At 37.9% G+C, this 24,553-nt stretch overlaps 2 long non-coding RNA genes across 2 annotated transcripts in view; one reads left to right on the top strand and one right to left on the bottom strand.

Moving 5' to 3' along the window:
• Positions 1-5,754: 5,754 nt before the first annotated feature.
• LOC131330012 (uncharacterized) lies at positions 5,755-8,211 on the bottom strand. The gene is made up of 3 exons (XR_009200929.1): positions 6,314-8,211; positions 6,171-6,234; positions 5,755-6,084 (listed from the first exon to the last, which is right to left on the bottom strand). It is a non-coding gene; the product is annotated as an uncharacterized LOC131330012 (long non-coding RNA).
• Positions 8,212-13,654: 5,443 nt separating this feature from the next.
• The window catches only part of LOC131330013 (uncharacterized), a 31,245-nt gene continuing 20,346 nt past the window's right edge, over positions 13,655-24,553 (top strand). Inside the window, exons 1-9 of the long non-coding RNA XR_009200930.1 lie at positions 13,655-13,800; positions 13,888-14,045; positions 14,203-14,385; positions 14,580-14,656; positions 15,056-15,130; positions 15,357-15,431; positions 15,742-15,809; positions 15,937-16,040; positions 23,921-24,025. This is a non-coding gene — a long non-coding RNA (uncharacterized LOC131330013). The remainder of the gene's footprint in view (positions 13,801-13,887; positions 14,046-14,202; positions 14,386-14,579; positions 14,657-15,055; positions 15,131-15,356; positions 15,432-15,741; positions 15,810-15,936; positions 16,041-23,920; positions 24,026-24,553) is intronic.

Consider the following 24,553-nt stretch of genomic DNA (forward strand, 5'->3'; position numbering starts at 1 on the left):
AAAAAGATTTTTGTGTTGAGTGGGATTATAACCAATTCCGGCCTTGTGAAAAGAAACCATTTGTTTTCCAAGAAGAATGTCTAAACTTTCTTTTCCATTAGTGAGTTTTGAAAGAGAATTAGTTAAATCATCAATTTGTTTTTCTAAAGGTTCGTTTTTGGAAGTATCCTTCAAATACTCTTTTTCTTTTGCCAAAGAGGTTCTTAAACTTTCATTTTCTTCCTCCAAAATATCTTTCTCTTCAATTAAATCATCCATTTCTAGTGAGAGATCTTTAGCAACCTTTTTAAGAAATTTGTTTTTAGAAACAACTTTTTCAAATTCTACTTTCAACTCTTTATAGGCAATAAACAATTCATCAAAGGAATAGGATGAGTCGAGATCTACCTCGTTTTCTTCGATGGCCATGAAACACAAGTTAGCGACCTCTTGTTGCTCATCGTCCTCATCGGAGCTACTATCGTCACTATTGTCCCATGTGGCCATCATAGCTCTCCTTTTGTCCTTCTTTGAATATTTTTTGGCATATGGACATTCACTTTTGATGTGGCCGGGCTTCTTGCACTCGTAGCAAATGATTGGATCCTTTTTGCTACTTTCTTCTTTGCCTCCATCTTTTCTTGAAAATCCTCTACCTTTGCGAGATGCTCTATTTTTGAGGAGTTTCTTGAACGTTTTTGTGATGAGCGCCATTTCATCATCCTCACTTTCGTTGCTTGAATCCTCCTTGCTTTTTGATTTGCTTGTTGTACTTTTGAAGGCAAGATCCTTAACTTTCTTCTCTTTTTCACCCTTGAGGTTGTGATGCATTTCCTCCGTCATGAGAGATCCCATGAGCTTGTCCATCGTGTATTTTGAGAAATCTTTGGATTGTAGGATGATGGAGGTGGTAGTGTCCCAATTGGTTGGCATGGAACGGAGCACCTTCCTTGTCATTTCGGATTGACTGTAAATCTTTCCAAGAGCTTTTAAACCGTTAGTAATACTAGCAAATCTAGCAAACATTTGAGATATAGATTCATCCGGTTTCATTTTGAAGAGCTCATAGCTATGCACAAGAATATCAATTTTGGACTCCTTAACTTGACTATCTCCTTCATGTGACATTTCTAACTTATCCCATATTTCTTTAGCCGATTCACATGCGGAAACACAATCATATTCATTGGGAGTAATAGCACAAAAAAGAAGGTTCATAGCTCTATAGTTCTTTTCTATTGAAGCCTTTTCCGAATGACTCCACTCATTATCTGATTTAGGCATAGTCTCTTTCCCAACTTTCTTAGTAGGAATAATGGGACCATTTTTGATAATTTTCCATAGATCATAATCCGTGGATTGAATAAAGATCATCATTCTATTTTTCCAATGAGAGTAATTTTCTCCGGTGAACAAGGGAGGTCTATTGGACGATTGACCTTCGATACAAGAAACATTACTAGTGGTTGCCATGGATCTTAACTCTTAGATGGTTAAATCTACAAACAAGAGCCGAGGCTCTGATACCAATTGTTACCCAAATTATGCAACCTAAAGGGGGGGTGAATAGGATTGCTAGTAATAATCACCGATAAAAATTTATCTCTAACAATATATGCAAACAATAAGTATGCAATCAAAATAGAGAGATAGAGAGATAGAACCCGTTTATAGTGGTTCGGTCCGGATTTGTCCACGGTCCGGCCCTACTCCACTTCTCCTCAAGCAATTACTTGAAGGTTCCACTAATCTTTAAAAGATTACAACTTGTAAGTCTTGCGGGTGCTTACAAAAACCGAACGCCTCTAGCTTTCCCAAGGAGCTAGCACAACCGCAAGAGTTTTCTCCGAAAACTTCTCAAAAACAATAACGCCCAAATTCCAACCCGAATTTGGTCTTCTAAGCTTTCAAGTGTTTGACTCAAACACTCGCTTAGGAAATACAAGTATGTGAAGAAGGTATGAAAATTATCGCTCACGACTTGTACAAATTTTCTCTTCAAGAAAAATATGAAAGTGGAAGAACAATGAGAATTTTTGGCTTGATCTTTTGAGAAATTGCTCTTGCAATAATATGGAATGTTGTAGCTTGTATATATTCTCATTAATGAGTTCTTGATGCCTTATATAGCCATCCAAATGCTTCCTAGCCGTTGGAACTAGCCGTTGAAACTAGCCGTTGGAACTAGCCGTTAGAACTAGCCGTTGGAACGGAACTAGCCGTTAGAACTAGCCGTTGGAACTAGCCGTTGGAACTAGCCGTTTGACAGAGTGGTCATCCGGGTGGTCGTCCGGCCGGTCATCCGGTGGGTCATATGATGGTTTCCGGTTGTCACAGCTTTCTGTTCAGACAGCCGGCTTGTCAGCCGGTTCGTCAACCTGTGGCTCACAATTTCATTTAAATAAATCCGTTAAAGCATGTATTGAGCTCAATAAAGTCTTTGTAAATATAAATCATGAATCCAAGAGACTTTATGCTATATTTCAAGGTCACGAAAATATTTAGTTCGGGAATCGACTTTTCGATAATTTTGTATTTGCCGAATAAAAATATCATTGAATTAATCATCAAAATAATTAATAGAGATGCATATATATTTTCACAAATTATAATGCATACATTTTTCAACACTCACAAAACATCATCTTTAATTCAAAAAATAAATAGTGGAACGAGCCTTATTAGACAGAAAAGTTAGCACTTTTCAGAAAAAGATAGAAAGTTAGCAAGATTTTTCAATCCCCTTAAAACCTCTATTAAAGTCCTCTTCAATTTTTTTTTCTGTGTGATTCAAGGCATTCTGTGGGTAAGGGTGTGTCCCCTTATCGACATCCCCAAAACTCTTGCAACATCTTCTTCAGTAATATGAACAACTACGTCCCTCATAAATTCTATGCTGCAAGTTTTAGGATTGAAACATTGCACCAAATGCATAGCAAAGGCTCTATGCAGATGGCCACACTTCACATCAAGTAATATGTGGAATGGATTAAATGCTTTGATTGCATCACATTGGTCTTGAGTCAATGTACCAATCAAGGAAACAAATTTCCTAGGGGAACACCTCGTCTTTATAATAAGCTGTAAGTATAAACAAATGGAAAATTATATTAGCATGGTAGTAATTTCATTATTACAAAAGGTAGCACACATAGCAGGTATTGGGTGGTCATTTTTGTAGAGACCCGTATTTTCAGAATTAGTTTAAAGTTTGATTAATGCTAGAATATGGAACAAATAGGGGATTTATTGAATTTAGCTGATTTGGGGCCAATGTGGTAGAATTGAAAGTGGAGAGAGTGCAAGTGTGATTTGTGTGTATCCTAGTATGTGTGTGTGTGTGTGTGTGTGTGTGTGTAGGGAATCAAAATCCCAAGTCCTCTCTCTCTCTCTCTACTCTCTCGGCCTTTTCTCTCTCTTGCTCTCCCACCGAAAATCACCGCCAAAACTCGAAACCCAAAGAACCCAACCCTCTCTCCATCTTCCTCAAGTGCCATTGTGTTCGTAGGTTGTCCGGTTTGGCTCGGAGAGGAGTATTTTAGGCGGAGTTCAAGTTTGAGTTCAAAGGTTCGCGTGGCCCGACCTCTTTGCTTGTTTGCTCTCTGACTTCGAGGTAGGGATTTCTTACTCTTTTTATGTGTTTATGTGATGATTTTATGCCTCATTCGTGTTGTGGATCATTGAGTTTTGTTGTTGAGCTAGCCTTTGAAAATCTGCAGAATCGTTGCTCGAAACTCTGTTGTATCGATACAACAAAGTTATCTTTCAGGACAGTTAATGTTGTATCGATACGACTTTGGTGCGTATCGATACCAGGGCCTTAAGTCCAATTTTGCTCCTGCTGCTTCTCCGTCGATTGTTTTGACCCCCCAATCACTTCTAAACCTTTTTGGACACCTCCAAACCTATTTCAAGCATGCTTAATTGAATTCCTTTGGTTTACTTAAGTTATCCTCTTTCCGTTGGCTTTCCGTTGTTGGAGATCGAGTAGTGTCTTACTAGATAAAACTTAATCGAAATGTATTTATGGGATTGGTGGCACTTAAGAGTCATTGTGGCATGTGGTGATGTACGCTATAGGTATGTTAGGTACTATGACTTGACGTGGCGAACGGTAGGACGAAAGAGCGTATTGCAGCAACGTTATCGAGTATCGTAGGATGTAAGTTATGACGTGGGGCACTTGGTTGGTCAATAAGGGTTTGCCTAGTGGTCTGGAAAAGAATAGGGTGACTCGTACCTTCGTGTTTTGTCTCGATTGATCATCCTAGGTTCCTTTGGCACTCGTTCTATAGATTCTCGTTTAGAACCTAATCGGTGGTGTGTCGTGGAATTGTTACGGGTTCGGTACGTGACGTAGGGCGTTGTGATAGACTTTGAGAGATAACGTGAACTTAATGTATTTATTAACGTACAATAGGACATGGGTATGAGTTTGTAGTACATTGGATGATGATGAATGAAAGATTGTGACTTTGGGAAGTGTTGTTATCTTGTATTCGGATTGATAATGTATATGTGTTGTGTGAGTTGTGAATGTTGAATTGAGGGTCCTGCAACGCAAGGTGCGGTAATGCGGAGACTCTAGAGGGCTCGCAACGCAAGATGTGGTAATGCGGAAGCCCAGGTGGAGAGAATTCACTGTAACGCAAGGTGTGGTAATACAATTGAACATCTCGTATGATGAAGGAAGCAATGACTGATTATTGAAGTTCATGTTGTTGTTTGGGCTATGTATTGCTCGAGATTGTAATTGTTGAAAAAGGGAAACAACAATTGATTTCATCAAAGTTTTTGAAAAGAAAGGAACTTGGTTTTGGAAAAAGGATTTTTATGAAAAATCCTCCAGTATTCCTGAGCGAATCAACGGTTTTCGGTATTCGTGCGCAGAATCAACGGACTCCGGCTATTCAAGCTCGAATCAACGGAGCTTGACCTGTAATGGTCATGAGTTTTCTCTAAACCATTTTGGTAAATCAAAAGAAAAGTTTATGAAAAGGAGGATTGATGGTAAATGGTATTAAATAAAGAGGTTGTTCGTGGCATTCGTTTGAGTAGTCATAAATTGGTTGAGAATTCGTCATGATTATTTAGAATGATATGAGTTTAATGCTCCTTCGAGATGATGTACGAATAGTTAGGGATGTCTTTAAGATGTATAGGATTCCATGGTCGTAGCTTGTCGGTTCATTGTGCCGCCCCGTTCTATCTCTTGTTTGTTTATTGGAACTCATTCATTCTTGATGCATAACTTGTCACATTTTCATATAGCTTGTGTAAAGATCTCTCTACTGGGCTAGTGTAGCTCAACCTATCATTTTCAGGTACATTTCAAGGATTTTGACGCGGAGTGCATGGTGTGCATGCTTGGCATTATATCTTTTGAAAGCCGCCCCGAGAAGTGGATTCATCATCTTTTTTATAATCTCTTGAAGGGATGAAATTGTAAATTCATTCGAACTCTTTTAACTTTAGACATTATGTAACTTTTAAATTCACTATTTTTAGTTAACTATGGAATTTGGGCCGTTGTGCCAATGTTATAAATCTTTAAACTTGGGGATTGTTTGTAAAGTTAATCTGATGGGGACTCTTTGGGGTACTATTTATGATATGTGAGGTTCTTTTAATGAGAATGATTATTATTTATGTTGAAAATCGAGAGCATGACAATTTTGTTAGTATGCAACATTTACATGTTAAAACAATCAAAAAGCGATTTGTGATAATGAATTAAGTAGTTGTGTTAAAGTGGGCCTAAACTCAAATTCGATAAGACCACAATGAAAAAGGATACATATTCAAAGGCATAACTATCTATATATGGACATAAATGCACATAAAGGTGAAATCCCATGATTAAGCATTTCAACTCCTAACTGCGGTACAAAGCATCGTTAGTTATTGACATACCATCACTTTCTTCTCCTTTTTACTCTCCCTTTTACTCTTCTTCTTCTTCTTTGGACAGGGCAGACAATTGTCACCCTCTTCTTCACTCGATTCCTCATCATTCTCTTCCTCACTATTTGATCCCTCATAGGTTTCATCGCAGTTTTTTCGCAAGTATCCATCATGCCACCATTCCGACATGGCTGCCATCACCTACATAGGAAATGAATATCATAGACAAGATTAAAAAATGGTACTGATTAAAAAAATACAATTTCTTTACATCCCTCAATCCTAACCTCTGTTTGTTTTATTATATTGTCTTCTTTAAATATTTTCTTTAAACCTCGAGTAAAATCCTTCCTGCATTTAACCAAGGATTGGATGATCAATACATAAGCAGGATAACAAAAGACATCAAATATCATCTATTAAAACTCACACATAAACAACGAAACCACTTGGTTTCCGTTGCTCCTTTTGTGAACTACTTCCCTCATGAACTATTGCACCTTTCTTGACCTACACTTTCATAGGTGGTACTACTGATTTCCTAGCTTTGGCCTTTGAACGTGCCATCATAGAGATAACTGCACATGAAACTAGGAAGTTTACGCATAAAACCATAATAAGCAACCTGTGAAGTATAAATCTTGAAAATATGTTTCAGATTATCTTAGTTTCCTTGGGCAGCCAAAACTATTTCAGACTTAGCCAAATTGCATTGTATTGTTAATGGAAGAAGACAATGCAATGCAATTTCGAACATCGGCATCAACTACTTTGATTTGCAAACATTAGCATCAACTGAGGTGAATGAGCAGAAACAATAGCAGAAAATATCATCAGCATGATAGCAGAACAGGTTGTAGTAGATAGCAAATTAGAGCTGCCAAAACAGAAAATACAGAACAGCAGAACAACATTTTGCAGCTGATTGCACCGACAATGTAGCAGCAGCAGCCGCCATAACAGAGACAACAGTAGCATCCACACAGCAAATAGCAGTAAGAACTAGGGATATGCCCCCTACAAAAGGCCTAAACACTCCAAGGTCTAAACACTCCCATCAGTACAAACTGAGAACGAGAAATATTTAAAAAAATATGATCAATAACATCATCCAGAAGAAAAGGAATATTGGAACCGGTCATCTTTAGGAATGCAAAGTACCCTGATACAAGTTGTATGAAAGAAGCTTTGATAATTTCACTGTCTGGACGATCTCCTATCTTGTCACCAAATCCCATGTGAAATGACTTGCTGAGCTCCTAATACAAAAAAGACTTATCCCAAGTAATCTTCATTTTCAAAGTTATAGTTGATGTTTAACAGCAGCTCTTGAGGTACCTAGTGTAGTAGGACATACTATAGTGCGATGTATATATCCCATCTCTTTCTTGCTTTAATTAGGTTACTTACCAAAAAAAGGTTGTTTTAAATACATTCGACATTGATCTATGAGTATAAGAATGTGCATAGTAAGCTCAAACAAATTCAATACGTCCTAGACTCCTAGAGGATGGTCAAGGATAGTTACCATTATGCTAGTAACACCTATAGAAGCTACAAAACAATTCATTACTTCCAAGGATCTAAATGCTTACCTGAAACGAATTTATATTAAAAACGAGAGGCATAAACCTATTTTCTTATTCATAAAACCGTTTCTTCACTCAGTTCTTAGTTTCCTCAACAAAAATATAGCGTCCACTCAAACCACCACTGTCATTTGTCTCGTATACATTTGCACTTGATGGTTTCTTCATAAACTAGGGAGCAAAGACAAACTTGGTCCTCTTTAACCACTCTACTTCACCTATCTATATGAAATAAATGCTGCTTGAAGACAACATATCAAGGTCATAGTTTCCTTTCAAAAAAAATAAATGTCACAGTTTAAAACAATTAAGTTTCATTGTCCAATGATGGTCATAACTTAATGGATGAATGCATCTCAATGATTTAGAAGTACGCAATATCATTTCCAATAAATGAGCACCAAGTTAAGTAACAACCAATATTTTACATGCACGCATGTGCGAGTGTTGGGTACAAGTTTGTGTTCAAGCGCATCAAGATTCATCTTATTTTCATCTCAAGACTCAAAGACAAGGGAACTCTACAAAGTACTCATATTTCTGAATATAATTCATCAATTCTCTTAGGATTTTGTGTATAGAAGGTATCACAGGCCATTTCTGCTTAACTATGTATAAAAGTTTTATACATAGTTAAGCAGTAACCAAGAATACTAAACATATTTTGTCGAAGCACCTTACTTTCGCTCCATTTCTTCCATTTCCTCCCAAGTGGAGGGGAAGAAATGGGACAAAGAAATGGTTACAATTTTTTTACCTCCTCACAACTCCTCCATACCCCTCCTAAAAATCAACCCAAACAACTATATTTTCACCTCTAACCCTTCACTCCTCCTCCAAAGCCCGCATTCCAAACGGAGTGTAGAGTGTTCAAACTGCGTACTTCATACATTTTGATGAGTCATGTAACATTGGTAATGACTAACTAAAAAAGGTTCAACCCCTAAACAACATTCACAGTCCAATAATGTACAAGTTGTTTTGGTCAACTAATTGAAAGGGTCTCATACATAACCATCACAGAAGCCAATTGAAGTACCTAAACAACAATCATATTCCCAATTTAGCACATAAGGCAACCAAATGAGCAGTAAAATTACAAGATCATGCAGATTTTGGTTTTGAATCAATCAATAAAACCTATCGTTTCGAAAGCAAGGGGATTTTGGAAGTTCAAACCTAGATAAACAAATGCAAAAAAATTACAATAAAGACAAAAAATAAGTTAGCTAACTTTTCAAATGAGGACCTAATAATTCCTCTGAAAAGGTATGCAGGCGGTAATTGATTCCTCTGAGAAGCTGAAAACAAATTTGGTTTACTCTCACTCCAGTATTGATTGATCTATGCGCAAAATTTGTAACTCTAACAAGGAGTAATGGTTGATTCCTCTGGTCGTTGGATGTTCTCGACCTATGCGCTATTCCCACCCCCCGCCCCCTATAGGGAGTAATGGTTGATTCATCTGGTTGTTGGATGTTCTCGATAAAATTGAAAAATGTGGCAAAAACACCCATAAAGCACTGGCACAAATAATAGTAAGTACGTGAGATAGAATTGAAGTTGTGTAGGTCAAGAACTCTTACCCAAACGAGGATGGAAGTCGAGGAATAGGTTGCTCTATGGTCGTTGGTTGGCAACCAAGAGAGGAGGAATCAACGGAGCAACGAGATGAAGGAAAGAGCAACACACACACACAAAGAGAGAGAGAGAGAGAGAGAGAGAGAGAGAGAGAGAGGGGGGTTGCTCTGGTCGTCGGCAATTCTTCAATAGAGGAGGAGAGAGGGAGCAACGAGATGCACAGAAAGAGCAACACGCAGAGAGAGAGAGAGAGAGAGAGAGAGAGAGAGAGAGAGAGAGAGAGAGAGAGAGAGAGAGGTTTCGATTTCAGAGTGATTTGGGTGGAGGGTTTCACGTTTGGGTAGGGAATAGAGCGTAGGAAGGGCAACGACGTCATGTGTAGGAGAAAGGGTACTTTTGTCCAAGTCTGTTTTAGATTTCATGTATTGCTCTCTAATTTTCTCCTTCCCATGACTTTTGAATTCCTAAAAACTACTTCATCACTTAGGCATTATTTACCCCTTTACCCACTGATTTGCAATTTCCCCAAGTTTAATTGCATTATGTAACTATGTCATCCAGTCGAGCGGTACTGGAAAAAAATTACTCTAACAAAACAGTCAAAAGTGTTGTGTAAAATGGCAATTCATCAGCCCAAGACACATCTACTGAGGCAGTAGATGTTGCCTCCAAAACAAGGACTTATGTGGCACATTAGAGTGCCTTGTAAAACCCTATAGCGGCATCCTAAAGTACCCTGAAAAATGGCTGTCGAGGCCACTCAAACTACCACCTTATGAATGCCGCCTTAGGTCAATTGTTGCATCGATAGATCCAACACTATTGTTTAGTGCTGCAATATGTAAATTGTCCCAATAGGTGTCTTTTAGAGGCAGTTTTAACTGCCCTAATAGGTCATTTTTATTGTACTATCTATATATTTCTTTTGGCCCCAGGAGTAGTGCTTGATCCATCAAAATGCAGTGAGTTGAGTATGGAGGAAAAGAGAGAACTTGTTTATCAAGTATGAAAGTGGCTTCATGCCCCTGAAATGTTACAATCATGGAGTTGACAGGAGATTTTACAGATACTATGTGCGGAGATGGGAAAAGAAAGGAAATATACTAGCTTGACGAAGTAGAAAACCTTTTCAAAATTGTATCTGAAAAAGAATTCAGAGGGGAGTCAGGTTGCAACAAACCGTGAACCACAGTCTTCACCTACAGTTGAACAAAGAGCTTCCAAAAGGCAGAGAAAAGCTGATCACCCTAATCAGGTTCCTGTTGAAGTGAAAAATGGTTAAATCAACAATGTTGAAAATGATATGGCTAATTTTATATAATGCAAAAACTCAGCTTGCAGGGCCAAATTAAGTCGAGAGCATAAATTTTGCAAGAGGTGTTCATGCTACATCTATTACCAGTATGATGACAACAAGAACCCTAGATTGTGGTTAAATTGTAGCTCTGAGCCTCCCTTTCTTGGCAATTCATGTGCCATGTCATGCCATTTGGAATGTGCTTTAAGGCATGGAAAATGTGGGATTGCTAAAAAGGGGATGAATGTCAATGGTCCTTGTCGTTTTAGTGCTTTCAGTGTGGAGACAAACAAAAAGCTATGATTGTAAGTGACTTCTTTTCGGAGATCATTTTAATTGAAGTGCGGAGAACATAGTAAAAAGAGATTTGGTACATTAAGTGGCACATTTAAATTAAACCCTAAATCTAGTTTGGGATATAATCAACCAATCTTGTATTTGTCGCCTTCAACAGTTTTGAATAGGGCTGTAAATGAACTGAGCCATTCGCGAACTATTTGAGGCTCGGTTCAGTAAGAGCTCGTTCGAGTTCGATTCGTCTGCTAAATGAACTGAACCTGAACCTCAATTCTAGGCTCGTTCCGTAAATGAGCCGAACCTAAGCCTAACGGTATTTGGCTCGGTTAGATTCGCGAACCTATACTTAAATTTAATTAATAATTCAATAGGGGTCTATTTGTAAATGTAAAAAATTTTAAGGTTGTATATATAATTCAATACTTATTTTTCTCCCAAATTCTATACGATCAATGATAGAGTTTGGGTTCGCTTGAGTTTAATGAGCTGAGCTGAATCAAACCTGTGTCTTGACGAGCTCAATTCGAGCTTTGATTCGGCTCGACTCAATTCATTTGAGTTTAACGAGCCAAACTCGAGCCAAATTAGTATATTAACGAACCCAACCGAGCCGAACTCGAGCCTTGAAAAATTTTAACGAGTCGAACTCAAGCCAAGTTGTTCAGGCTCGAATCGAACTCAAGCCGAACTCATACCTTAACGAACCCAAACCGAACTTAACAGGGTTCGACTCGATTCGGTTCGTTTATAGCCCTAGTTCTGAACCCCTTTTCATAGACCTTGCTCACCCTTCTCAATAAGGGTTCTATTATTTATTCCCAAACACACACAGCGGTAAAATGCTTTAAATTAAATAACCAAAGCACACATCCACCACAAATGGCATACGGAAAAGAGATGGGAAACTAAATATCAAAGTTCTATACATCCATAAACAACTAATCATCATAAACAAAATACCTGTTACAAACGGCAACAAACAGTAAAAAAGATCTCCAACCCAGGCAGCGGATTTTAGATGCAAATCAGTGCTGGAAGTTCAAACCCAGTCAATTCCGAAACTTGATAGAGGTCTCCGGTGGCCGGAAAAGGACAAAGATGGTCTGCCAATTCCAAGGTCGCTTGAGGTCAGCGGCTAAAGAAAACAACTGTGTCTGGAGATTCAAGACCAATGACAATGTCGAGGAAGATCGACGAAGAGAGTTGGGTGAATTGCTGGTCGTCGATTGGCAAGAGAGAGAGAGGAGAAGAGAGGAGCAACGAGATGGAGAGAGGGGAGCAACGGGATGGGTTCAAAGAGCAACAACGAGAGAGATATGGGGGGTTTCACTCTGCTAGGGTTTGGATGTGATTTGGAGGTGGGAGAGATACGGGTTTTGGGGAGAGGGGTAATTTTGTCCACATATTTTTCAGACCATGTATTAGGATTTATTTTTCTCCTTTCCATGACTTATGAATTCCTAAAAACTACTCCATCACTTGGGCATTATTTGCCCCTTTTCCCATTGATTTGCAGTTTCCCCTTAATTCTGACTTGTATATGAAAAGGGGAGAAAGAGAATTTCCCTTAAAATGGGTCAGGTTAGTCAACCAAAACTAGGCCAACTAGGCCATCCAGATGACTTTATGGATGATTTTTTTTAATATCTTTTCTAAATAAATCATCAAGATTTTCATTGCAATTTTGTTTTTGCCAACAAAATTTTACGAACAATTACTCCCTTCGTTCCTTTTTAAGTGTCCTGCGTCATAACTCAAACTTATTAAAAAGACATCATCATTACACCTTTCACATCAACTTTTTCCTCCACTTTCTCTACTTACCCATCATCATTACACTTTTACTCACTAACTTTTCAAAATAAAATCTACTTTTAGGGACAAAATAGACAATACACCAATTTTTACCCCCCCTAACTTTACAAAATAGACACTTATTAAGGGACAACCCAAAATGGAATACTGGACACAAAAAAAGGGACGAAGGGAGTATAATTTTTATTTGTTACTTGTGGACTATCCAAACGGAATAAGTTTAATAGAAATAACCAAGAAATTAGTTCGATATGAAAAGTGCAATAGAATTTGAGTAATGAATAACCATTGTATTTGATTCGAATATAGATTTTTTTTGAATGTCAAATATAGACATGTTGCAGATTAAAAAAAATTATTGGGAACAATAAAAATAGCCGTTGGTATTTACTACAGTACTACTAACAATTAACAAAAAAAAACTTATAGGCATTCAAATTTCAAAAACCATCTGTAGGTATTAAGGCTCCGTTCCAGAAATGGAATAAGAACTTATTTTTTGTTTAATAATAAAGCTTGTTCCACAAAGATAAGAAGGATGTGCTTATTTTTGAAGAATTTATATATGTACCAATAGGCGCCGGGGAGGGAAATCGTACTGACGGCCGCCCCGGGCCGTCTCCTGCCACTGGACGGCTGATCCGAGCCGTCCAAAAATTCTAAAAAAAAAAACCGAGAGCGCTACAGCGAGAATCAACAGCATCCGAGGTGTATAGGGTTCTTGATCCGAGCACCCCTTTTCAGTATATATATGATCCTGCGCAGGCCCTCTTGGTTTTTTTTTTTATAGAATTTTTGGACGGCTCGGATCGACCGTCCGGTTGCCGGAGACGGCCCAGCGAGGCCGTCGGTACGATTTCCCTCCGCCGGCGCCCATTATCATAGCAACAGTTTTATTTTTTGTATAAGGCAACTTCAAACTCAAAAATGATATGTTTACGCAAATAATTTTCTTATCACTGTGGATCTTATTTGATAGACCTCATTGAAATCTTTAATACGATACAAAAAAAATTGGATATTTTTTTCATTTATATTATTTTTGAGTTTGAAAATGTGAAAGGAACTTTTTATTTAGATTTGTGAAATGGCCCTTCTTATTTTTGAATGAAAAGTGACAAAATAAGTACTTATTTGTTAAAAAGGTTTCCGGAACGGAGACTAAAGTAACGGGATTTTCGCCTTTATACACACACTCTCTGTTTCTCATCCCCAGATTCCCCACACACCTCCACACCCAACGGCACTCTCCACACCCGAAACCCCTCACGGATGAAACCCCCTTCTCAGTTCTCTCTGCCTCTCCCATGGAAACGACGAACTGAAGACGATCACTCTGTTAGGTTTTTGACCAGAACCTCGTGTTTAGCTACTTCTATCAGGGTTTTCTTTTGACATAAACATTGGTCTACAATGGAATTTCAGGAATCTTGAAGGAATCTGGATGGGGAGGAAAAGAGAAGAAGAAGAAGACGACGACGACTACGCAGCCAATATTTTTAGGGACTCGATTCTGACTTTTCACTCTATGTCGCCGAATCCGTGGGTTTCTATGTATTTCCTCCTCTCCGTAAAAAACACAGGTATCATCGATCTCTTAAATTTTTTTGTCTCTCTCTTGCTTCCCTTCTCTCTTTCGACTAGAGCATTCAAAAACACACCTCTCTCTCTCTCTCTCTCTCTCTCTCTCTCTCTCTCTCTCTCTCTCTCCCCCTGCGTTTGTGTGTACGTTTACCATAGCCAGATCAACCTTGCTTTCCTCTTCGGCCAATCAACTGTACATCGCCTCCCTCCTCCGCCATAGCTGCAGAAGTGCTCGCTACCTCATCTCCTTCCCGCAACCAAAGCAATTCTTTCCTTTTCGCCATTACAGAGGGGCTTGATCTAGGGTTCGATAATGGGCAATCCAGAGGGCTTAGAAAGGTAATTGTACAATACTCAGATTCTTACTAACATTAACTTCTTTGGGTTCATTAAATATTTGGGTTAATGCATGCGATTTACGGATTTCGTTATTGGGGTTTTCTCCTCTGTTAAGGTTTTGTAATCTTTATGTGAATTGTTTGCCCTTTGATTTCGTTAAGGATTCCAAAATTTCTTTTTGTTCTCCGTTTCAGGTTTCCCCTATCTTCCGCGGCCCCGCTACATTCATGTCTCTGTGCTGCAACCCATAACTCAGATTGGTGGTGAACTGGTGATTTTCATTTCGGCTTTGAATGATTTTGATGTTCATAGTGGAAGGCTTAAAATTTTGGCTACTCCGATCTTTGCTGTTTTTACATTTAGTTTAACTTAAAAAAATAATGTATTCAAGTTAGGGTTTTTATAGGAAAGCTAGGTTTTGGCTATAAAATCCTTTCCGGATTAGGGGACTTGACTTTAAGTTCAAGTTGCCTGAGCGACGCTATAGGTTTTGCAGTTTTTTACCATCTTCTTAATGAGTTGACAATAGTATCATGAACAGAGTCACCCTCCCTCACTCATGTTTGTACCACCAGTTTGTGCAGCGTAAACATCAGCATATACGATGCTCTGCTAATATGAAAATGTTAAAGAGAATGCAAAATTGATCTGGAGTTTTTCTTTTGTACAGAGCGATGAGGAAGGATCTACGTGGTGGTTGTACTAAGACCCAACAATGGCCCTCTCAATGCTAATGAGTGGATAGGTAGCATTCTATCTCCAACTACTATGTTGCTTTGGTCTGTGGAAAACGTAACTTGGTATGGAAATTGAACTATGATAAAAATCCCTAGGAAAAAGAACTATCTTCATTAACAAGTATTTGAAATTGAGTGACATATCGACTGATATGATCTGGAGTTGTCTCACTTTGTCAATATGAAAATGTTAAAGAGAATGCAAAATTGATCTAGAGTTTTTCTTTCGAACAGAGCAATGATGAAGGACCTACGTGGTGGTTGTTTTAAGACCCAACAATGGCCCTCTCAATGCTAATGAGTGAATAGGTAACATTCTATCTCTAACTCCATTGTTGCTTTGGTGTATGGAAAATGTAACTTGGTATGGAAATTGAACTATGATAAAAATCGAAAGGAAAAAGAACTATCTTCATTAATAAGTATTTGAAGTCAAGTGACATCGAGTGGTATAATAGATTATTGCTTTTAGGTTATTTATTTCCAGTTCATTTGGTTTAATTTGTTGACATATCGACTACTATAATTTGAGTTTGTTGGTTTAATTTGTTGACATATCAACTGCTTTAATAAATCCATATTCATATAACAATCCAAGGGGTTTTTGTGTGTTTTTAAGGGCTGAGATTGAACTTTAATGTTGAACCAATGGGCAGGAGGTAATCGGAGTTGCCACTAAATCAGCAGGTAATCGGATGTTTGAACTTCCGAATCTATCCAATCCTGTCTTCCGAATAGGGTTTCTATTTTTCCGGGTTCACTTGCATCTAATCCTGTCTTTGCATGTATGTACCCCTATTTTTTTCGATTTTAGTGCTTCAGTCAAACGGGGAATGGGGTTTCCGAGTTGCATCTTATCCAGTCTATGCTTGTAGATTTGAAATCACTGAGGTCCTAGCTTCTTGATCTTTCATGCACGTAAGGCGTCCACCTATCTCACCACTTTGTTTTAGTTTTTTTCCTCTTTTGCTACATCTGCTATTTCTTTTTCCCAAAATGTGGTGGACACTACTGTTTACTCTTATGAAAATTTGGTGGACTCTCTACAAGCTCAGTAAAAAAAGAAGATTGCTTGCATGAAGGTCGAAATACCATAGAATTCTAATAAGAGAATTAGAGGTTTTGGATTTCGCAATAAGAGGTTAGAATATGATAAGGCTTATAAACCTTGAAAAATATTGGGGTTTTGAAACCTTAGAATCACTGTCAAACATACATTTGAATACGAAACTTCTGGAACTCGATTAGGAAGAAATTTCAATTAGACTCAGAGTATAGCTTAAAGGTTGTATTGTTGAACACTTGAACCTTATTAGTCGATCATCGCATTTTAACTATCTAATGGACGCACCACGTGGTGTTCCCCAGTGTGGAGGAGACGAATATGGCGACCTCTTGGAGGCATCATAAAATGTCAGTCTCACAAACTATCCTAATGGCATTATAAATGATTGGGATGTTGTCTTATCTGATGCCAGTCTCACAAAATTTATTTAGTCATATCTGATCTTTCTCGAGATTTCCAAAAGGCCTGATATGCAACTCTATTAGGGATTCTTTTCTTTTTTGGATCAAGATGTCCTGAACTTGCGGTAATTGAAAGAGTGAACTGTTGTCTATGTATGAATCTTGGAATCATACAGCTGCATGCGGAAGCACATGTAACTTTTCTTTTTTTTTGATAACAAGCATATGTAGCTTTGTTTGGAAGGATAAAATGACCATGCAACGAGGATCTCCGAACAAAGTATGTCAATTGTGAACTTCAGAATAGGGTGTTTGGCACGCCCCCTATGTGTCTCATAGGTGTCCTCGACGTGGTGCACGTCCCTGGAGTGTCCAACATGTGACATTTGTTAGTTTAGCATTTTTTGGTTAACATGGATACTCTAAGACTTGATGTGCATTTGGACTTGGGAACTGATGGGCCAATCAACCCTATGCTGGTGTAACATGAAAAAACAGCATTCCATTATTAGCTCCCATTGCATAACCATCTATGTCTTAAGCACGACCATGACCTCTTTTATTAATCCACCAATTGTTAGTTCTGCTTTTGGTTTTAAAATGCAAAGATTATTAGACCTCATATTAAACATAGAACAAAAAGTATAATGGTCCATGAAGGATGAAAACATGATTTTTGAATGCAAGCTTCCTTTATTCAACTAACTTGATTGTGTGGGGTTGTCGATCGAGATTGAAACCTCTCGCCGGAGCTCCTGTTTTTTGATCATGATTTCTCTCTAAAACACACAAGCATTTACCTCAAAAGTAATATGGCCCCTTTGGCTTTCTATAATACACATCAAAAACACAAGATTTGTGTTGCATTTTTTGACTATGGTACTTCTTCCATGAAACAAAGTATAAAAGAAATCATATTTTGCCTCTCATCTTAAGCCTATAATAGGTAGCACTTCTTACTAGCATGAATGTGATTTTTATTTTATTTTTTCAGTTGCTAATTATTTTGGAGATGGAGCTATTGGATCCTTTGTTAGACAGCTGAGGTCAATAGTAAAATAAGGTAGTTGGCTTAGGTTGGTATGAGCCTTAGCACATGCCTCAGTTTCTTTGTTTTGTATTCTCTAACTTAAAAAAATTGCTTGATTGTTTTGGAATTCAATGCACTAAATTTTGATGATCCTACGCTGAGTGGGTGTGTGTGAGTGTTTGTGTGGTGCTAGAATTTCTGAAAATTGAATGAGCCAGGGCCGTTGGTCAATGCTTTTGAATTTGTGCCTTCAGGCACGGGCTACTTTGCTATTAGAATTCATTCTTATAGTCAGCATTCTCTGAAGGGGTGTGATGACAGCTTTGTTTTTGTGGGTAGTTGTAAACTGGTAGAATATTTTTTTGAAGTTCACTTGCTTAAAAGGTTAAATTTGATTAGATGTACCTTGTTTGAAGCTTATTTAAAAAATATTTTTCTGAAAAAGTCGGGTTCGTTATCGGGTTGGTTAGAAGCAGAGAAGGGTAATTCAATTTAGTTGCTTAGAATGGGCTCATTCGCTAAGTTAGTGCTTTGAATGTATTTTGAGTTAGTGGTTTGAATGTGCTTTTTGTTTTGGGTTTCTGTCATGTTAAGTTAGTGCTTTGAATGTGCCCAGGAAAGTTGTTTGCAACGATGAGGTGTTAAGGTGATTCTCACACCTTAAGGGCTTTTGAAATGACCATGTAATCTGTTTTTTTAATCTCCAAACAAAATTGCACGTGTTCTTACAACTTTTAGTGGAAAAATATAAATGGAGGAAGATTTTTTACAGAGGGAATAAAAAAATATGAAATGTAGATTGCATGTTTTCAACTAGTGCGTTCCTTATGAATCTTAAGAATAATTGCAAAACATGCTATTGTAGTACAACCTACTTTTAATTTATTTTCATTGACAGGGTTGTAGAAAGGGGTTATTAGTAATATCTTCTGAGACATGCTGCTTTTCTACTAAAGTTAATATAGCATCCGGAGTGGATGCAATCTATTCTTTTGTCCCTTGCTTTATTTATCTCTGACTCAAGCGTATAATAGGGGCTAATAATTGTCAGCTTATGCCTGGTAGAAGGAAATGTAAATAAGATGGAACTGACTCTAATGAAGAGAATTTGTTGAAGAAGGGGAAGCTTGTGTGCGATGGATATCCATTCTACAGGCAAGCTTGTGTCCAACATCTCTGTAACTAAAACTCATATTGAACTACGTCCTAGCATAGTTTGCATTGACATAACTACTGTCTCTCTGTTGGTGCAGCTGACTCACTAAGCTAATGCAACAAGTAATTTCATGCAGCTGACTCACTAAGCTAATGCAATAAGTAATTTCATCTTTTGTTTGCTCATGGATTATAGATTGCGATTGGGACTGTTGTCTCGAATTAGACAATTTACCAATTTCTTCCTCTAGCTATGCTATAACTCGACTGTTAAGGTTTGGAAATATATGACTCATTGAACTCCATATCTTCAGTTTTAATTGTTTTGTCTTTCCAAACTGGGATACATTACAGGCCATATATGCTAAATTCTTGCATTTCATAGTCTATATGGTGGCTTGGCAGTTGGTAGAATTTGTGTTTATTATCTTTACATGCTGGCATTTTAGTGTCTGACTGGATTTCTACACAAGCAAGTTGTGGAGATATATGGTCCAAAAGCTTCTGTAACTTCAGCTCTTAATATCTGGATATCTTCTTGGCAGTTTTTTCTCTACTATCATCACTACAGGAACAAAAAACGTATGTATATTACCTTCCCGACTACCAGTTGCACCAATGAGCACGCAGAAACGTGCGAAGCACGTGCATTACACTAGTTTATTGATAAATGCATATATATAAATGAGGCCGGTTCCCCTCACACAATATTTAACACAACTTTTGACACAAGATCTCAGCCATTAAAATCAATGGCTGAGATTAGAACACTCTATCCCCTCACTTTCCATCACCTCATAGGATCCCTCCCTCTCTCCTTCCCCACAACGCTATCCCCCTGTTTCTCAGAACCACTCCGGCCGGCACCTTATTTTTCCGGCCAGACCCACCTCCGGCAATCCAATTTATGGCGAAACACACACTCTCTCTCTCCTACCTGCCCCATATTTCTCGATGCCCAATTTTAATTTTGTAGCCTAATGGAAATGTTTCTAGTTGTTATTATTGTAAAGGAGAAGACAATTTTAGTTCCAACCCCTACTGTTCTCGATTCTCATTACATTTCACATTACATTTCACAAGTGGGAGGTCTGATCATCATCAAACGGTACTTGGGAATAAACCATATAAACGAAACCATTTTTTACAGTCCAAAAAAAAAAACCACCGACGAAGTGATGAACGTTGTTCAAATCCCTAATAAAAACCCATCTAAGTCCGATTCATAGCCTGACTCAGGCACGATTGCGACGACGAGGTACAACAAACCGTTTGAATAAAAACCGGTTAGGAGAAATATGGGCTTGGTGGGGAGAGAGAGAGAGAGAGCGCGGAGAAGTGATCGTTGGAGATGGGTCTGGAGAAGTGGTTGCCAGAGTGGATAGCGTTGTGGGGAAGGAGAGAGGGAGGATCCTATGAGGTGATGGAGAGTGAGGGGATTAGGAATGGCAACGGGGCGGGTTTTTGCATACCCCGACTCGAAAATCATTTCCCAACCCCGACCCCACCCCGACCCCAATCTGGTTTTTGTTCAAATCCCTAATAAAAACCCATCTAAGTCTGATTCATAGCCTGACTCAGGCAACGATTGCGACGACGAGGTACAACAAACTGTCCAAATAAAAGCCGGTTAGGAGAAATATGGGCCTGGTGGGGGGAGAGAGAGAGAGGGCGGAGAAGTGATCGCTGGAGATGGGTCTGGAGAAGTGGTTGCCAGAGTGGATAGCGTTGTGGGGAAGGAGAGAGGGAGTATCCTATGAGGTGATGGAGAGTGAGGGGATTAGGAATGACAACGGGGCGGGTTTTTGCATACCCCGACCTGAAAATCATTTCCCAACCCCGACCCTGATCTAGTTTTTTTGGGGTACCCCCGATCTCACCCCGATCGGGGAACGTGTTTACCCGTCCCGCCTCGTAAAAATTAAAGTATAAGTAAAAAAGTAAAAAAAAATGCTAAATAAGAATGAAAATTATCCAAAAAATAAAACTTTTGGAATTAATTTTGTGTCTTTTGGAATCGCGGTTTTATCTAAACTTATAATTGCAATCAATATTTTAGATACTTCATTCCATTTCTTTATGTGTAGAAATTATGTAAATATTTTAAGAAAACTTTTTAAAAAATCCACTAAACACCAATAAATATCAATTTTTATTTCTTTTTTAAATTTAATTAGGCTACTTGACAGTGAAGAGACATTGTTTTTTGGATTAATGCTAAAAAAATGAAAGGGCGTGTATATAAGTATATATACATATATAAATAAAAATATATGTAAATACGCTGGCTTGGGTAATTTTGGGGCGGGTTTGGGGGCGGGGCACTTTCGCCCCGAACCTGAACGGGTTTGGAAATTTTTACCCCGACCTGATACCCGAAAATGGGGTGCAAAACCCACCCCGTTCGGGGTGGGGCGGGTACGATTGCCATCCCTAGAAGGGATAAAGTGTTTTAATGTCAGTCATTGATTTTAACGGCTGAGAAGTTGTCAAAAGTTGTGTTAAATATTGTGTGAGGGGAACCGGCCCCTATATAAATGTGTATATATATACATATTTGTTACATGGTATTGGGTAGAATTCAACCCCAAAAGTTAGCTATTGAAGTGAGGGTACCCTCATGTTTATTTACTTCATATTATGCTGGTACCAAGGCAATGTAGGACTTTGCTTCGCTATATTTTTATTTTTTATATATTGTCGTGTCCCCGGCGTGTCCGTATCCCCATCGTGTCCATGTCCCTTTTGTTCGGAATTCCCGTGTCCCGTGTCCATGTCTGTGTCCGTGCTACATAGGTTAAATGTAATACTTGATTTTAGGAACTGCAGATTCATGTATATACTGTTTTGATTATATACGGTGTGGATTTGCATTTTCCAGTTTAATATACATTTTCCTGATTTCTTGTTTACAACGATTTAAAGTTAAAAAGCAACTCGAGTGCCTTATCAGCAAAGTCTTGGTTATTATGCTTAAGGGATTAGTTGGGATCCATCAACTTATGTTTGGTGTGCAATTCTTATTCCCATCCTTTTCCATGCCTGATTGAGTATTCTTGTATTATTTTTTCTTTGGTTTTTTCTGTGGGTCTATTTCTGGTATAGCTTCAACATCCAGGAACAATAATTGAAGAAGAAGAAAAATATTTGTTGAACAGATGCTAATGTTGCTCTGCGTTTTTGGTTTACTTATTATTCTTTCTCTGCTGCTTGTCTCTTATGAATTGCATTGATGTTTCCTTCAGTGGTTTCCAAGTTTATCTGTATTCAATTTAGGTTTGATCTTATGGGATTTTTTTTTTGTGGTAATTATCTGTTCGCCTTTTATAATGCTGCAATGCATTAGCCTTTTCTTCTGCAGCTTCATGTGCAGGGGCGACGCCACTTGTAAAGAAGTGGGGTCGGCTAATCCCATAGAGATGATAATAACTATTGTATACTACCAGAACTATGTATACTACCAGAACTAATACTGCATAACTACTTGGTTTGCAAGTAATTGACCCTTTAAAAAGATGCATGAACCCAACATGTGGTAGTGTCACTGAATCATTTTCCTCATTTCAAATTTAATGACTTACTCATTCTATATGTGAACTTTATATTTTCATCACAGAATTACATGAATCTTGTGAATCAAAACCAATGAACTTTTTTCCGGAAAGGGTTCTGTGAATTTCTAGTTCGCAGTTTGCTTTTTTCCTAGCTAGTAAATTGTAGTTTGTTGAAAATAGATGATTAGTTATTTAGGAGAGTGCAAGTTATTTATTTTTATCCAGATCAAGTGAATATTGAGTTTGTAAATGACCCCATGGAAACTAATTATTGTAGTTGCCATTGTTCTTGGGGAGCGGTTTTTTTTCCAAGTATTTTTTCCTTCTGATATTGGTTTAATTGTTTCTTAGTGTATTAGCTGTTTGTGCTGACATCTTAGGGACCATGCAACAAGTAACTAAAAAAAGATTGACATTTAATTATTCATGCATCATCTTTATAGCATCCTCTTTGTTAGTGACATTTTAGTGTGTATAGAGTCCAAGGCATTTAATTCTTTGGACAATTTAGTGCATATACTAAGTGAGAGATCATGAGTAAGACACATTGTTTACTTGATGCTGATTTCTTTGGGTGCTCATACTAGAATCTTGGGATTCCTCATTATTGATTTTGAAAAAGCAAATTCAAAATTAAAAGCAATTTGGGGCCACTCTCTTTGGCTTCATTGTTAGTTTTTCCTCCCCAAATTAGACCAATTCTTTTAGTTTTTTTATTCTCATTTTAAAATACTTTTTCTCCCCACAATTACTACATCGTTTGTTTTCTATTGTGAATGGGTACTTTTATAATTTTTTGTTGGTTCTTGAAGAGGATGTCTATATCAATAACCATTTTGTGTGTGTGTGTGTGTTTGTACACTCTTCATTCCTCATCGATCTCTTCCACTCTCTACCTATGCCACCCCCGCGACTATCGTGATATCGTCTTAACACACCTTACACAGGTCTTAGGGCTCTTCAGCAACCCCACGGGTGTGAATATGCGTTCGCGGATAAGTCCAAACCCCCTCTCTAGAATAGAAATTGAATTTTCTTGCATTTATTGGTTGTTTTTTTTTTTGAACATTTGGGCTCACAGAGACACAGCTAATGATTTGCTCCTCTTTTTTTTATTTTTTTTTTCCTTTTAAATTTTGGTGTTGAACGTTGTGGGTGCTATGTGACTCTCATCTTTAGATTTGGGTGAACAATGAAGTTTTGTGTCTGAGGCAAAGCAAATATTCCATTGATAGCATTTCGGATATGGTATTAGTTCTAGGACAAAGAAATCATGAGTCTCATGACTGATCTTATTTTTTACAGGCACCGCAACTAAGATCCTTTGTGAGATAGGTGGGCAATCATGTATTTTAATTTAATTTTGTTCACCACATGAAGCAAGGAGTCTCAACTATCAATTTTGTTTGCTTTGGTTAAGGAGTTGCAAAAAGAGAAGCATTCAATTCTTACGAGCTTCTTCGGCTGTTATTTAGGACTAGAATTGGAGGGTTTTGTTTTTGTTTTTTTTGTTACTGCGTGCACTTTATTAACGTGCATAGATGTTGCTAGGAGGTGGGATTACACAACTAACACCTTTGTGCTTTTGATAGGTCAAAGAAGGCCGATACCAGCTACATGGAGTTTGATTAAGGGTGCTGATTGAATGCTAAGGTCAATTGAATTGTGTGCATTGTTTGAGCAACTTTGTGATCTTTGTACGTAAGTTGCTCTCCAAGTGGGGTTTTTTTCCTTTGTTCGTTCTTGAAAAGAAAGTTATCTTTCTTGGGGATGTTGAATTTAGCATTTGTTTAGAATACATGCATAGTTACTCTCTACATGGTGATCTTATATTGTGCTGAAACTTCAGAGGTCATAAAAGATTTTACTTCAATTTCTCAAAACAATGATATATGAGATTGGCTCTAACTCTTTTTTATGAGAAACTAGAGCTCTAGAGGGAGTATGTGTCGTGCGAGTCTACCCCTTCTTGCTATTTCTTACTTCATTCACTATGTGAAATTGAAGTAGAATACGAGTTGTATATGTTGAATAACTCGATGGTAGAGCAATCCAATATGTTGATGTGATTTCCCGTTCTTGCAAATTCCTTGATTTGAACCTTTTGTTGATTCTATAATCCAAAATAAGTATATATGATTTCTTCTAATTAGAATATTATATTCGAATTTTTCTGTTGCAGGTTTGATTGTTCTTTTGTGAATAATTTTGCTTGGACAAATACC

Source organism: Rhododendron vialii, chromosome 6a (genome assembly GCF_030253575.1).
Source record: "Rhododendron vialii isolate Sample 1 chromosome 6a, ASM3025357v1".
NCBI lineage: Eukaryota > Viridiplantae > Streptophyta > Magnoliopsida > Ericales > Ericaceae > Rhododendron > Rhododendron vialii.